Source organism: Gobio gobio, assembly GCF_949357685.1.
Source record: "Gobio gobio genome assembly, chromosome: 6".
Taxonomy (NCBI): Eukaryota; Metazoa; Chordata; class Actinopteri; order Cypriniformes; family Gobionidae; genus Gobio; species Gobio gobio.
This window is the reverse complement of record NC_137102.1, coordinates 6,102,480-6,117,280: the sequence shown is the minus strand read 5'-3', so window position 1 is coordinate 6,117,280 and position 14,801 is coordinate 6,102,480. Positions and strand designations below refer to the sequence as shown.

The 14,801-nt window shown below is 46.9% G+C and overlaps 1 protein-coding gene across 1 annotated transcript in view; it reads right to left on the bottom strand.

Annotated features, from left to right (window-relative positions):
* Positions 1-14,801, bottom strand: part of LOC307128491 (cystatin-like protein) — a 47,654-nt gene that overhangs the window by 18,175 nt on the left and 14,678 nt on the right. The window lies entirely within an intron of this gene.

Sequence of the window (14,801 nt, the reverse complement as noted above, 5' to 3'; positions counted from 1 at the left end):
ATAAAAAAAAAAGTATTAACAAAGCCAACAGTTAGCATTTGTCCTTCATGTCCCTTAATATAATTTATATTGTAATTTGTATCAATTTAAAGCACCAATGAAAACAACCGAAACACCAGAATAACAGCGTCACACTGCAGGATATTTGTCAGGACACAGACTGTCAAGTGTATTGTCTAACTGTGCGCTTTTCCACACTTGAAGATGATCAGTCTCACTCTTTGAAGATTTTTAACTGGATTTCACTCAATGATTAGGCCTTGTGAATTTCTCCATCCATTTATTTAGGTGAAAAACCTTTAAAAATACAAACATGCAGACAGTGTAAATCACCAGCAAACCCAAGCCAACAGTACATTTCACATAGGTCTGAGTTGTTAAATATTACATATTGAAGTTAAAGCTGATAGATATTTCACAGCTCAACAATAAGTTACATTCAGTATCATTAATTTCATATTTAAAGTACAGAATAAATACATTTTAATAGCCCTTACACATTTCCATCCATCCATCCATCCATCTTCTTCCGCTTTATCCAGGGCCGGGTCGCGGGGGCAGCAGTCTAAGCAGAGATGCCCAGACTTCCCTCTCCCTAGACACTTCCTCTAGCTCTTCCGGGGGGACACCGAGGCGTTCCAAGGCCAGCCGGGAGACATAGTCCCTCCAGCGTGTCCTTGGTCTTCCCCGGGGCCTCCTCCCGGTTGGACATGCCCGAAACACCTTCCCGGGAAGGCGTTCAGGAGGCATCTGGAACAGATGCCCGAGCCACCCCAGCTGACCCCTCTCGATGTGGAGGAGCAGCGGCTCTACTCCGAGTTCCTCCCGAGTGACTGAGCTTCTCACCCTATCTCTAAGGGAGCGCCCAGCCACCCTGCGGAGAAAGCTCATTTCGGCCGCCTGTATCCGAGATCTTGTCCTTTCGGTCATGACCCAAAGCTCATGACCATAGGTGAGAGTAGGAACGTAGATTGACCGGTAAATCGAGAGCTTTGCCTTACGGCTTAGCTCTTTCTTCACCACAACAGACCGGTACATCGACCGCATTACTGCAGAAGCTGCACCGATCCGTCTGTCAATCTCCCGTTCCATCCTCCCCTCACTCGTGAACAAGACCCCAAGATACTTGAACTCCTCCACTTGAGGCAGGAACTCTCCACCAACCTGAAGTGGGCAATCCACCCTTTTCCGATTGAGAACCATGGCCTCGGATTTGGAGGTGCTGATCCTCATCCCAGCCGCTTCACACTCGGCTGCAAACCGTCCCAGTGCATGCTGAAGGTCCTGGTTAGAAGGGGCCAACACGACAACGTCATCCGCAAAGAGCAGAGACGAGACCGTGTGGTCCCCAAACCTGACACCCTCCGGCCCTTGGCTGCGCCTAGAAATTCTGTCCATAAAAATTATGAACAGAACCGGCGACAAAGGGCAGCCCTGCCGGAGTCCAACATGCACCGGGAACAAGTCTGACTTACTGCCGGCAATGCGGACCAAACTCCTGCTTCGGTCATACAGGGACCGGACAGCCCTTAGCAAAGGACCCCGGACCCCATACTCCCCGAGCACCCTCCACAGGACGCCGCGAGGGACACAGTCGAATGCCTTCTCCAAATCCACAAAACACATGTGGACTGGTTGGGCAAACTCCCATGAACCCTCCAGCACCCTGTAGAGGGTATAGAGCTGGTCCAGTGTACCACGGCCCGGACGAAAACCAGACTGTTCCTCCTGAATCCGAGGTTCTACTATCGGCCGTATTCTCCTCTCCAGTACCCTGACATAGACTTTCCCGGGGAGGCTGAGAAGTGTGATCCCCCTATAGTTGGAACACACTCTCCGGTCCCCCTTCTTAAAAAGAGGGACCACCACCCCGGTCTGCCATCCCAGAGGCACTGTCCCCGACCGCCACGCGATGCTGCAGAGGCGTGTCAGCCAAGACAGCCCCACAACATCCAGAGACTTGAGGTACTCAGGGCGGATCTCATCCACCCCCGGTGCCTTGCCACCGAGGAGTTTCTTGACCACCTCGGTGACTTCAGCTTGGGTGATGGACGAGTCCTCCTCTGAGCCTTACTTCCGGTGTCCACCACCGGGTTCGGGGATTGCCGCCTCGACATGCACCGGAGACCTTACGGCCACAGCTCCGAGCGGCCGCTTTGACAATGGAGGTGGAGAACATGGTCCATTCGGACTCAATATCTCCAGCCTCCCTCGGGATCCGGTCGAAGTTCTGCCGGAGGTAGAAGTTGAATATCTCTCTGACAGGAGACTCGGCCAAACGTTCCCAGCAGACCCTTACAGTACGCTTGGGTCTACCGAGTCTGTCCAGCTTCCTCCCCCACCATCGGATCCAACACCAGGTGGTGATCAGTTGACAGCTCCGCCCCTCTCTTCACCCGAGTGTCCAAGACATACGGCCGCAGGTCAGATGAAACGACCACAAAATCGATCATTGACCTACGACCTAGAGTGTCCTGGTGCCATGTGCACTGATGGACACTTATGCCTGAACATGGTGTTCGTTATGGACAAACCGTAACTAGCACAGAAGTCCAATAACTGAACACCACTCGGGTTCAGATGAGGGGGGCCGTTCCTCCCAATCACGCCCCTCCAGGTGTCACTGTCATTGCCCACGTGGGCGTTGAAGTCCCCCAGTAGAACGACGGAGTCCCCAGTCGGAGCACTCTCCAGCACCCCTCCCAGGGACACCAAGAAGGCCGGGTACTCCGCACTGCCATTTGGGCCGTAGGCACACACAACAGTGAGAGGACCTATCCCTGAGCCGAAGCCGCAGGGAAATGTATTATTTATTTTATTTATTTTATTTTATTTGTAGAAAAAAAATACAAAAGGGACAATACATATTAATGAACATTTTTCACAAATGTAAATATGCCAGATTATAGCCAAAGGCTAATTTCCATCTGCAGACCCCCAAACAGGTAGATGTTACACATAAATACACATAACTACATATAGACACACTATGCACAGGCTATACACAGTGAAGCAAGGACAATAACAGTGATCACAACACACAAGTCCATAATACACTATATCCATGCTATACTAACTCCTATTACACAACCCATATCACACCAATAGTTCTATCCCCTTTATTTTTATAAAACACTAACTCTATTTTACATCTGGTATATATACACTAATGATTACTAAACATGCTCACATATTTGTGTGTCCCTCAACCACACTTTTAAACAAGTCCTAAAAATAGTCCAACTTGTGCTTTCCCTAACTGACTGAGGGATACTATTCCAAAAGTTCAGCCCCTGATATGATAGAGCGTTCTGGGAAAAGGATGTCCGCCTAAGCGCCAAAACACAGTCACCTCTCATATTGGCTCTAGTCACTCGAGACCCGACATCACTGATAGACTTTTGTTTAATAAAATCACTCAATGGTAGAGGCGCCAAACCATGTATGACTTTATAGATTAAACAGGCTGATTTAAATAATTTGAAATTCGCAAAATTTAAAAACTTATATTTATCTAAAATATTACAATGATGATATGATGAAGGCTTCTTATCTAATATTTTCAATGCTCTTTTATAACATACCTCAATTGGCCCGATAGCAGCATGACTAGTATAAGCCCAACTTGTGATACAGTATTCAATATGAGCCAGTATCATAGAGTGCAAGAACATAATCGCTGCTGTATCTGTTAATGAGGTACGAATTTGTTTAAAGTTCCGTAAATTAACATTTACAGTATTCACAACTTTTTTGATATGTTTTTTAAAAGATAATTTCGAGTCTATCAGAACTCCTAGATACCTAAATTCCTCAACATTAGTTAATTCTTGTCCACCCAAGCAAACTTTTACTGTGGCCACAGTTGTTTTAGGTTTACTAAAAAACATTGATACAGTCTTTTTAACATTAAGACACAAGCATGAATCATTCAGCCATTTTTGCAAATCATTTAAAGCGAATGAAAGCTGATGGGCAGCATCCTCAGCACTTTTGGCATGTGTAAAAATTACCGTATCATCAGCATACATAATCGTATCAACATTTTTGCATACATTGGGCAAACTATTCACATACAGTGAAAATAGCAGAGGTCCTAAAATTGATCCCTGAGGAACACCCTGTGTATATTGAAGATAGGGTGACTTACAATTCTTTATTTGCACACATTGTTTTCTATCTGATAAATAAGACTGTATCCATTTAACTGTTTGATTACTAAAGCCAAATGTTAACAGTCTAGACAAAAGCTTTAAGTGATTCACAGTATCAAACGCACGCTTAAGATCAACAAAAACAGCAGCAACGTAACTGTTTTTATCTAAATAGAACTTCACCTTCTCGACAAAAACACAAATAGCCGTTTCAGTTGAGTGAAGAGATCGGAATCCAAATTGCATAGGGTGCAGACCCGGATTGGAATCATTAAGATGTGCAATGATAGAGTTGGCGACCCACTTCTCTGCTATCTTAGAAAAGATAGGAAGTATGCTGATAGGTCGATAATTAGCAGGGTCTAGTTTATCACCCGATTTATATATTGGTATGACATTTGCAACCTTCCAACTCAAGGGAACGACTGCCTGCGTAATTGACAAATTAATAAGATGGGTCACAGGCACCAAAATACAAGATTTAAAAAGCTTCAGAAGATTGGTATCAAATCCAAACACATCCCTTGCTTTAGAATTTTTTAATTTAGAGATTATGTTATCTACTTCATTTTCTGTAATTGTTTGAATATTAAACTTAGAATTTAGAGTTACGACATCCATATAAGGGTCAATGTGGGCCATATTTTGTTGAGAGTCACAAGAGCTAGAAAACAATTGAGCAATCTCATCAATGGTATTTTTAAAGAAATAATTTAATTTAGTTGCTAGGTTGAGAGGCTCTGATACCAGTTCATTAGCAAATTTGAGTTCAAAGTCTTTATCAGCAATATGCTTACTTGTACCCATGAGTTTGTTGATATTTTCCCAAATCAACTTACAATTTCCTCTGGCACCATTAATTACAGACATGTAGAAATTTGCTTTTGCCATTCTCAAAGTTTGTGTGACTTTATTTCTTGCGGATACAAAATGTAATCGATCAGTAGTTAATCCAGATTGTAATGATTTTTTTAGTAATTTATCTCTGAGTATCATAAGCTGTTTACACTCATTATTGATCCAAGGCAAGGAATAAACTCGTTTCATTAAATGACCCACTTTCTGAAATTGAGATAGAACCATTTTAATAGTAGAGTTTATTAAATCACCACATTGATTAGTGTCATCACATAATACTATACTAGACCAATCAAAAGTATTTAGAGCTGCAATTAAGCATTGTTCTTGGCTCTTTGGAATAAACGTTTGTTTTATATTAATGTTTTTACTGACACTTCTCAATCGTTTTTTAGTCAACTTTCTAGAAAAGAATATGGCATTGTGGTCAGACAAGCCAGTTAGGAAATTGTACGTTTTTTTTATTCTATCTGGTTTGTTAGAAAACACCAGGTCTATTAAAGTTTTAGAACGATTTGTTATTCTAGTGGGATCACTGATCATTTGTATTAATCCAAAATTATCTGTAATTTCTTTCAGTTTCTTTCTGTCACTTTTGCTGTCCCAATTTACATTTAAGTCTCCCATTAGAATAACCTCATTATTAAAGTCACAACAACTCAGAAGTGCTTTAAATTGATCATAAAAGTCTACTTTTGCTGACGGCGGACGATACAGACATAGAATAGTAAATGACATTTCTGTTGAAAGTGACACTTTAACTCCAACACATTCAATTGATATTTCATTAGACCAAATTATTTGTGTACATTTTAAAGAATCCTTCATATAAATTAACACTCCTCCTCCCTTCCCTTGATGCCTATCCTTTCTAAAGACATTGTAGCCCTGTAGTGATACCACTGCTTGTGGGGAAGAGGGTTTAAGCCAAGTTTCTGAAAGTCCTAAGAAATCCACATTTGAGTTAAAGAGAAGATGCTCTAATTGTTCCCTCTTAGGGGCCATACTGCGTATATTCAGATGGCCTCCTAAGAGCCCTTTATTTTTACACTGTGGATCCCATATAGTCCTGGCTTGATTAAGAGTCTGAAATAACTTACATGATCGATGTTTTTTAAATACCGGGTTCCTTTGTGTGCACATGGATATGATGCGTTGTGAAGCCATACCAGACTTAGTTGTAATAGAATCGTGTAGAGGTGGTATTTGCCCAGATGACTGCTGTAGCCCAGGTAGCAGTGATGGTATTAGCCCAGGTAGCTGCTGTAGCCCAGGTAGCAAAGGTGGTATTAGCCCAGGTCGTTGCTGTAAACCAAGTAGCAGTGATGGTAATAGCCCGGGTGGCTGCTGTAACCCAGGTAACGGAGAATGAATTTGCCCAGAGAACTGCTGTAATCCAGGTAGTAATGATGGTATTAGCCCAGGTAGCTGCTGTAACCCAGGTAACAGAGGTGGTATTAGCCCAGGTAGCTGCTGTAACCCAGGCAACAGAGGTGGTATTAGCCCAGGTAGCTGCTGTAAACCAGGTAACAGAGGTGGTATTAGCCCAGGTAGCTGCTGTAACCCAGGCAACAGAGGTGGTATTAGCCCAGGTAGCTGCTGTAAACCAGGCAACAGAGGTGGTATTAGCCCAGGTAGCTGCTGTAACCCAGGTAACAGAGGTGGTATTAGCCCAGGTAGCTGCTGTAACCCAGGCAACAGAGGTGGTATTAGCCCAGGTAGCTGCTGTAAACCAGGCAACAGAGGTGGTATTAGTCCGGGTAGCTGCTGTAACCCAGGTAACAGAGGTGGTATTAGCCCAGGTAGCTGCTGTAAACCAGGTAGCAGTGATGGTATTAACCCAGGGGGCTGGTGTAATCCAGGTAGCTGTAATGGTGTTAGCACAAAGAACTGCTGTAACCCAGGTAGCAAAGGTGGTGTTAGCCAAGAGAACAGCTGTAGTTGTGACACAGGACTTAAAACAGGACCAGGATTTTGCTCAACATCACCAGCCAGAAGTAGTATCATCAAAAGATTCATAACCCCAGGGAATGATCTAGATACTGTTTGATCAAGTTTACCTGGGGGCGGTCTAGCATGTCCATAATCCAGGATTCTTGCATACAAAAGATGTCGGCTCCTCTTTGCTGGATAGAGAGTTAAGTTATCCATTTTCCTTGGACATGTTAAACTCAAGAGGATGTAAACGGACAGGAGAAGACCAGACAAATATAGTAAGATCCAGGGGTTTTTGATGTACTTTTGTTGCAAACAAATGGGACCTGCCAAACCATGCTGCTGCACCCTGGCGGCCATCTTGGAATCTATCAAATGACCCTCTCTTTCCCTGGGGTAAACTTCAACACATGGCGGCAGAGCTGGGGGGCTATAAGCAAACCCACACCAGCCCGCCGCCTCTCACCATGGGCAACTCCGGAGTGGTGAAGAGTCCATCCTCTCTCGAGGAGTGTGGTTCCAGAGCCCAAGCCGTGCGTAGAGGTTAGCCCGACTATCTCTAGTCGGAACCTCTCAACCTCACGCACAATCTCAGGCTCTTTCCCCGCCAGCGAGGTGACATTCCATGTCCCAAGAGCCAGTTTCCGTGTCCAGGGATCGGGTTGTCTAGGCTCCTGCCTTCGACTGCCCGCCCGATTTTCTCTGCACCGGCCCCTTACGGTCCCTCCTGTGAGTGGTGGGCCCACGGGAAGGTGTCCCCACGTCGCTCCTTTGGGCTGAGCCCGGCCGGACCCCGTGGGGGAAGGCCCGGCCACCAGGTGCTCGCATACGAGCCCCAACCCCAGGCCTGGCTCCAGGGTGGGGCCCCGGCTGCGCCGTACCGGGCGACGTCACGGTCCTCCTTTTTTTGGTCATCATAAGGGGTTTTTGAACCTTACACATTTGTATAGTTTAATTGACTACAATGACTATAAAATAATGTGCATTTTACCATCTTTCCCAATGATTTACTATTTTAATAAATTAAACAATCTACCTTTGATTTTATAGTCAAATCATTTAAGTTATTATTTATATATTATTTATATTTATCAAATGGATTAAGCAATAATTCATAGACTTAAAACTACCACCCAAACCATGATTGACCAACTTTAAACCAGGTAAATTAAGCAATCTTAAGTAAATCAAACTCAAGTAAATATTATCAAACCCTAGTTAACCAAAGTATAAACATACACAAAGATGCGTTTTAACACACTACACAAATAAACACCATGTGAATTAATACGCTACTCAAATCAATGACGCGAGTTACAGAGCGTCCTTTAATACTACGTTCATTCACTCGGGAAGCAGTAACAATAGCAGAGCTTCAGAGCTTACTGGCTGTCATTTCAAAGTCCTTTAGTGAGTACCCGCTCCCGCACAGTGTTTGAACTAAACAGGCTTTAATACTCCAGCTTTAAATACTCATGTCTTTGGGTCAGCGCTGCTGTCTGCTGTAGCGTCAGCTCCCGATGCATACCAACAATGGCAAAGTGCGTTGCCTTATCCGACCCAGGCACCCTCAACAGATTGCGGATCAGTTTCACCTGGTACTAATGAGGGAAGGCGGGGTGACGGGCGGTTTGCCGCAACACAGACGGAGGCAGAGAAACAGGTAAGGTGAATGGTGATATTTATTCACAGAGTCACGGACACAGGTAAACAAGGGAGATGAGCACTTGCACAGAAAAGCACTTAGCTGGGTGAACACGAGGCAGGGAATCCGGTGGAGGGAAACACAAGGAGACCAGGAACGGGAGAACTCAGGAGGACTTGGAAGGCAGACGAATGACAGTCAAGGAATGTGTCAGGTAAAGAGTCCAGGAACGAATGACAAGACCAGACAAGGGCGTGCAGGGAGAGTGTGCTCTTGTAGTGTCAATGATGAGGTGCAGGTGATCAGTACTCTGGGGATTGTGAACGAGTGGGCGGAGCGTGGAGATCTGGTGATGATGCCAGTGTGTTGGTGGGTGTAGGCTGTGACTCTGTGACAGTACCCCCTCCTCCATGGGCGGCTCCTGACGACCGGATTGGGCGACGACGACGGGTCTATCCTCCACCCCGAGGAGCTGGACGGTCCGGAAGTTCGGTGTGGAACTGGGTGAGAAGTGATGGGCCGATGATGTCATTCCGATTAACCCAGGAGCGTTCCTCCGGACCGTAATCCTCCCAGTCCACAAGGTACCCACACCCGGTAGATGGTCTCCTCTTCTATGACCTCGGGAGGAGGAGGCACCGCATCGGCACCAGGATCTGTGGAGGGAGAAGACAGGGGTTCTGTGTGAGGTTTAAGCAGGGATACGTGGAAAGATGGTGAGATGCGATACTATGCCGGGAGGTTCAGATGGTAGGTGACTTCGTTGAGCTGCCTCTGTATTAGTGTTGTCAAAAATATCGATATTTCGATATGTATCGATACTGAAATATCTGAAACAATACAATATTCCTTTTCAACAGTATCAATATCAGCCGCGCTCTCCTCTCCGATCGACAGCGAGTTGACACGCACCCGCCTCCTCTCATTCAGTCCAGTTTACCCTCTGAACGAGGACAGAGTCTTAGTTTTGGTGTGACCGGTCTGAAATTTGCGCGGGATTGCACATTTACTCATTCCCGCGGATTTCGCCCTTGCATCTAAAGCGCGCACACACATACTGTAATAAAGCCGCCTCTGACATACAAGTGCAAAAATGAGCCCCTTTTTCCAGCTTATTAATGGTCAAATATACTCAAAAAATGTCTCAATGCCCATCTTGGTGAGTATTAACATAAACACAGTCGTAAACAGTTCAGGAAGAATGTGTAGCAGGAACAGTGTTTGGGATCCATGTGTGCGTCGGGACTTAAAGGGACAGCAGTTATTTGTTATTCACACTACAAAAAGACAAACGATCACTTGCTGCTCTTGACTGATTAACTTGTGTAACTCTAATGGATTCATCTGTATTACATTTTTTACAATAAAGATTATCCAATGTTATTTTAAATTTGATTACTTTGTTTTGTTTTTAAATTCAGTTTCTTACCTGAATACTGTTAGACCTACAGTCTATTGTTTGTAATTTGTATATTTGTTCTTATTTTATTACTGTTTACTTGTCTTTTTAAATTCAATTTGAAACCAAGCTTCCTTGTGCTTTATGTAAGGTATTGCAACAAAATTAGTTAGCAAATATTTGTGAGATAATTGTAATGGTAATTGATCAACGTTTATATATGAGAAAAAGCTTAAAAGCTTTATCATATAAAGTGATCTCTTCTGAAGAAATGTTTAATTGCCTAGACTTTCAATAGACGGACAAAAAACTAAATTATATTAAAAATATATATTTGACAGTATATAAGCGTTTTTTCCCCCGTGGTATCGAAAATGCTATCGAATATCGATACTTTTTTAGGTATCATATCGAAGTTAGAAATTCCGGTATCGTGACAACACTACTCTGTATCGTGAAAGGACCCATGTACCGGGGACTCAGTTTGTGGCAGGGCAACCGGAGTCAAGAGCCAAACCTTCTGGCCAGGTTGGTATTGTGGAGTGGGACCTTGTCGGTGTCAGCTTGTGTCTCCGGACTGCCTGCTGGAGATGGACATGAGCTGAGACCTCACCCTCTCGCTCTGTTGGAACCAGTGATCGACAGCTGGAACCTCCGAGGGCTCACCTGACCAGGGGAAGAGAGGAGGTTGATAACCCAGGATGCATTGAAACGAGGTGAGCCCTGTGGTAGTCTGACAGAGGGAGTTCTGAACATACTCGGCCCATGGGAGGTATTGGCTCCAGCTGTCCTGGATCCAGTGGCAGTAGGTTCTCAGGTATCTCCCGATCTCCTGGATCTTCCACTCAGTTTGGCCATTGGTCTGAGGGTGATAACCAGATGAGACTGGCCGACACTCCTAGGAACTTGAAGAAGGCCGGCCAAACCCGGGAGATGAACTGTGGCCCGTGGTCAGAGACGATATCCTCGGGGAGCCCAAAGTGACGAACACATGCTGGAACAGGGTCTCTGCAGCTTTGAGAGCAGTAGGTAGTCCTCGGTAATGAGTTTACAGGCCTTGGAAAAATGATCTATGACGACGAGCAAACAGGTGAAGTTGTTGGAGGATGGTAAATCCGTAATAAAGTCAACACCAAGGTGGGTCTATGGACGGCGAGGAATGGGCAGAGGGACCAGCTTACCCTCCGGGAGCCTCCTAGGAGTGTTGGTAATGGCACAAACTGAGCATCCTTTAACATACCGGGAGACATCCTGAGACATGGACGGGTACCAGTATTGTTGTTGTAGGAGCAAGAGGGTTTGTACACTGCCTGGGTGTCCAGAGCCAGGAGATGAATGAGCCGAGTCCATGAGGGGCTGACGGTGAGCAGGTGGAACATAGAGGAGCCCCTCAGGACCTCCTGGCGGAGCAGGTTCAGTGCAGTTATCCTGGGCTATGCGCTGGTTCAGGGACCACTGGATGGGACTCACAATCATGGCTGGAAGGAGAACAGGTTCTGGATCGGAGCTCTCTGGCATACACTGGTGCTGCAGGGATAAGGCGTCGGCCTTGCAGTTCTTGGTTGCAGGTCAATAGGAGACTGTGAAGTGGAATCAAGTGAAAAATAGGGATGTACGAGGATCGAGGCGGTTTGGAAGGCTTCTCGGAGCTGATGGAAGGCTTCTCGGGCTGAGGGTATCCAAGACAGGGACTTGGGCTGGCCTCTGAGGAGTGACGTGAGGGGTACACCGAGTAGGCTGTAGTTGAGCACGAAGCAACGATAGAAGTTGACGAATCCCAGGAAAGTTGGAGCTCCTTCACTGTGGTAGGTAGAGGCCAGAGGCCAGTCTATGGAACTCATATTTCTCCAGCTTAAGGTACAGTTGATGTTGTCGTAGAAAGAGCCAGAGAAAAAGAGAGAGAGAGCTATCGTTGCAACTTCTTTTTATCTCTCCTTGACCATGTGACCAAACTCAAACATGACACATTCAAACTGACCATTCAGACCAAACTTCTCCCATTGTAAAGGTGTGGCACCCATTTGGCATACAGGCCTTTCTATTGTCTTCCAGATGGCCCTTCTGATAAGGAATGTGGGTTGACAACAGTAAAGCAAATTTCTTTGTTCGATTTCAAATATCAAATATCTTTGATTATTTTCAATTCCTTCAGTCCCCCTTGGCACATTTGGCCACGTTTATAAAGTGTCAAGAGGTGACACAGTCCACAAAGACATGCTTTCAGTTGTGTAGATGTCATCTTCAGACTTGTCGTCCAGGTGTAACTGTATGCTTCTTTAGTCTGTGTTGTGTTGGATATCAGTGAAGAACGACAGGAGAGCGTTGATGCTGTAGTTGAGCACGAAACGACGATAGAAGTTGGCGAATACCAGGAAAGTTGGAGCTCCTTCACTGTGGTAGGTAGAGGCCAGTCTCTGATGGCTTCCACCTTCCTCTGGTCCATCTGGATACCCCGTTGGTTGATGACATAGCCTAGGAATTGAACAGAGGGGATATGGAACTCACATTTCTCCAGCTTAAGGTACAGTTGATGTTGTCGTAGCTTTTCCAGGACCTGGATGCTCCCTAAGCAACAGCGTATCTGAAGTCTGAATGAAACTATTCCAATCCTGATTGGTGTTGCGTCATGACGTAGCTATGACAGCATACCCGGAAGATACATAAGGGGAGCCGGCGCATAGTAACGGCAATTATCACGATGAAGCATGCGCTCCAGGTGTGGCGACGAGACGCAGTGCTCGTTCCCTTTCTCAGGGAACAAGGGTTATATACATAACCCGAGCAGTTCCCTTTCGATGGGAACTCGCACTGCGTCGGAACGACGAATTTGGGGAACGAGTACCCACTAGGCCACATCGAGGGTAGCGCCTACCCTAGTGTGAAGCCGGAGACCGGGCACCACTAGGACTGGAGCACCCTAGCGGCAGGCGTCGCAGGGAGGTGCAAGCTGTTAGAACCTTATGAAGGTGTGTGGGGTAGCCCACCCAGCCGCCTTGCAGATATCCTGCAAAGGGACTCCCGATAGGAGGGCCACCGAAGAGGCCATGCCTCTGGTGGAGTGAGCCCTCACGGCCATAGGTGAAGGCAAATTGTGCACCTGATAGGCCGTGGCTATTGCCTGGACAATCCAGTTACTGATTGTCTGCATAGATGCAGGCAGCCCTTTCTTGGGTGAACCAAAACACACTAATAACTGTTCCACTTTCCTCCACTGAGCAGACTTCTCCAGATATATTTTTAAAGCTCTGACCGGGCAGAGCAGGTGAAGTCTCCCTTCTTCCGCCGTCGCGTGAGATGGAGGATGGAATGCCTGAAGAACCAAAGGCCTGACCACACTAGATGGTACCTTGGGCACGTAGCCCGCCCTAGGATTTAAGATGGCCTTAACTCCGCCAAGGGCAAACTCCAGGCAAGTCGGCGTTACCGCCAAGGCCTGAAGGTCCTCCACTCTCCTCAGAGAAGTGATAGCTAAGAGAAAGGCCACCTTAAGGGTCAGGTTCTTTGGCTCAGCCGACTCCAGCGGCTCAAAGGGGGCCTCAGCCAACCCTTGAAGAACCACTGCCAGATCCCAGGTTGGAACTCTGGAACGAGCCGCAGGCCTCATCCTCCGAGCCCCACGGAGGAACCGTACAACCAACTGGTGCCTACCCAAAGGTCCATCACCCAAAGGAGTGTGGAAAGCCCCAATTGCAGCCACGTACACCTTGAGTGTGGACGGGGTAAGCCCTGCAGAGAAGCGATTTTGGAGGAACTCCAGCACTGAAGCCACTGGGCAGTTAACTGGGTCCACCTCACGCTCCCTGCACCAAGTGGAAAACACATTCCACTTGAGGCTGTACAGTCTCCTTGTAGACGGAGCCCTGGAACTGAGCAAGGTCTCAATCACATCTGCCGGCAGGCCGGCCTCTAGGTACCTGACCCCCTCAGGGGCCAGACCCAAAGGTTCCATATCTCCGGCGGGGCTGGATGCGTAAGAGAAAACCACAGTGGGTAGTGGGACGCCTCGCGAGATGCAAACAGATCCATGTCCACTGGGCAGAACTTCTCGCACATGGCCTCCACCACCTCTGGGTGGAGTCGCCACTCCCCGGGCCTCAGGCCCTGCCTCGACAGGATGTCTGCTCCCTGATTTTCGACCCCCGGGACAACAGTTGCCCTGATGGACAACAGTTTCCCTTGGGACCACAGGAGGATCTGATGCGCCAGTCTGCATAGAGGGCGTGACCTCAGACCCCCCTGCCGATTGAGGTACGATACGACAGCTGTGTTGTCTGTTTGTACCAGGACATGGCGACCGCGGAGGTCCGGGAAAAAGCTCCTGAGAGCCTTGTAGACTGCCATCATCTCCAGGCAGTTTATGTGCCAGGAGGAATGATGGCCCTCCCACGGGCCCCTCGCAAAGTGGCCATCCATGACCGCGCCCCAACTAGTGAGGGAGGCGTCTGTTGAAACGGATTTCCGGCAACAGGACGCTCCCAACACTGGCCCCTGGGACAGAAACCAAGGTTTCTTCCATATGACTAGGGAACGAAGGCATCTGCGCGTTACCCTGATCATACGGAACGGATTCCCTCTGGGGCAAAACCCCTTGGTTTTCAGCCACCACTGTAGGGGTCGCATGTGCAGCAGGCCAAAAGGTATTACGTTGAACGCTGCAGCCATGTGCCCCAGCAACTTCTGAAAGTGCTTTACAGTGATGCTGTGGCCTAGCCTTAGTCCTGAGACCATCGCCAGCATGGTCTCGACTCGCGCGGGAGACATTTGTGCCCGCATCGAAGCCGAGTCCCATACAATCCCCAGGAACATAGTT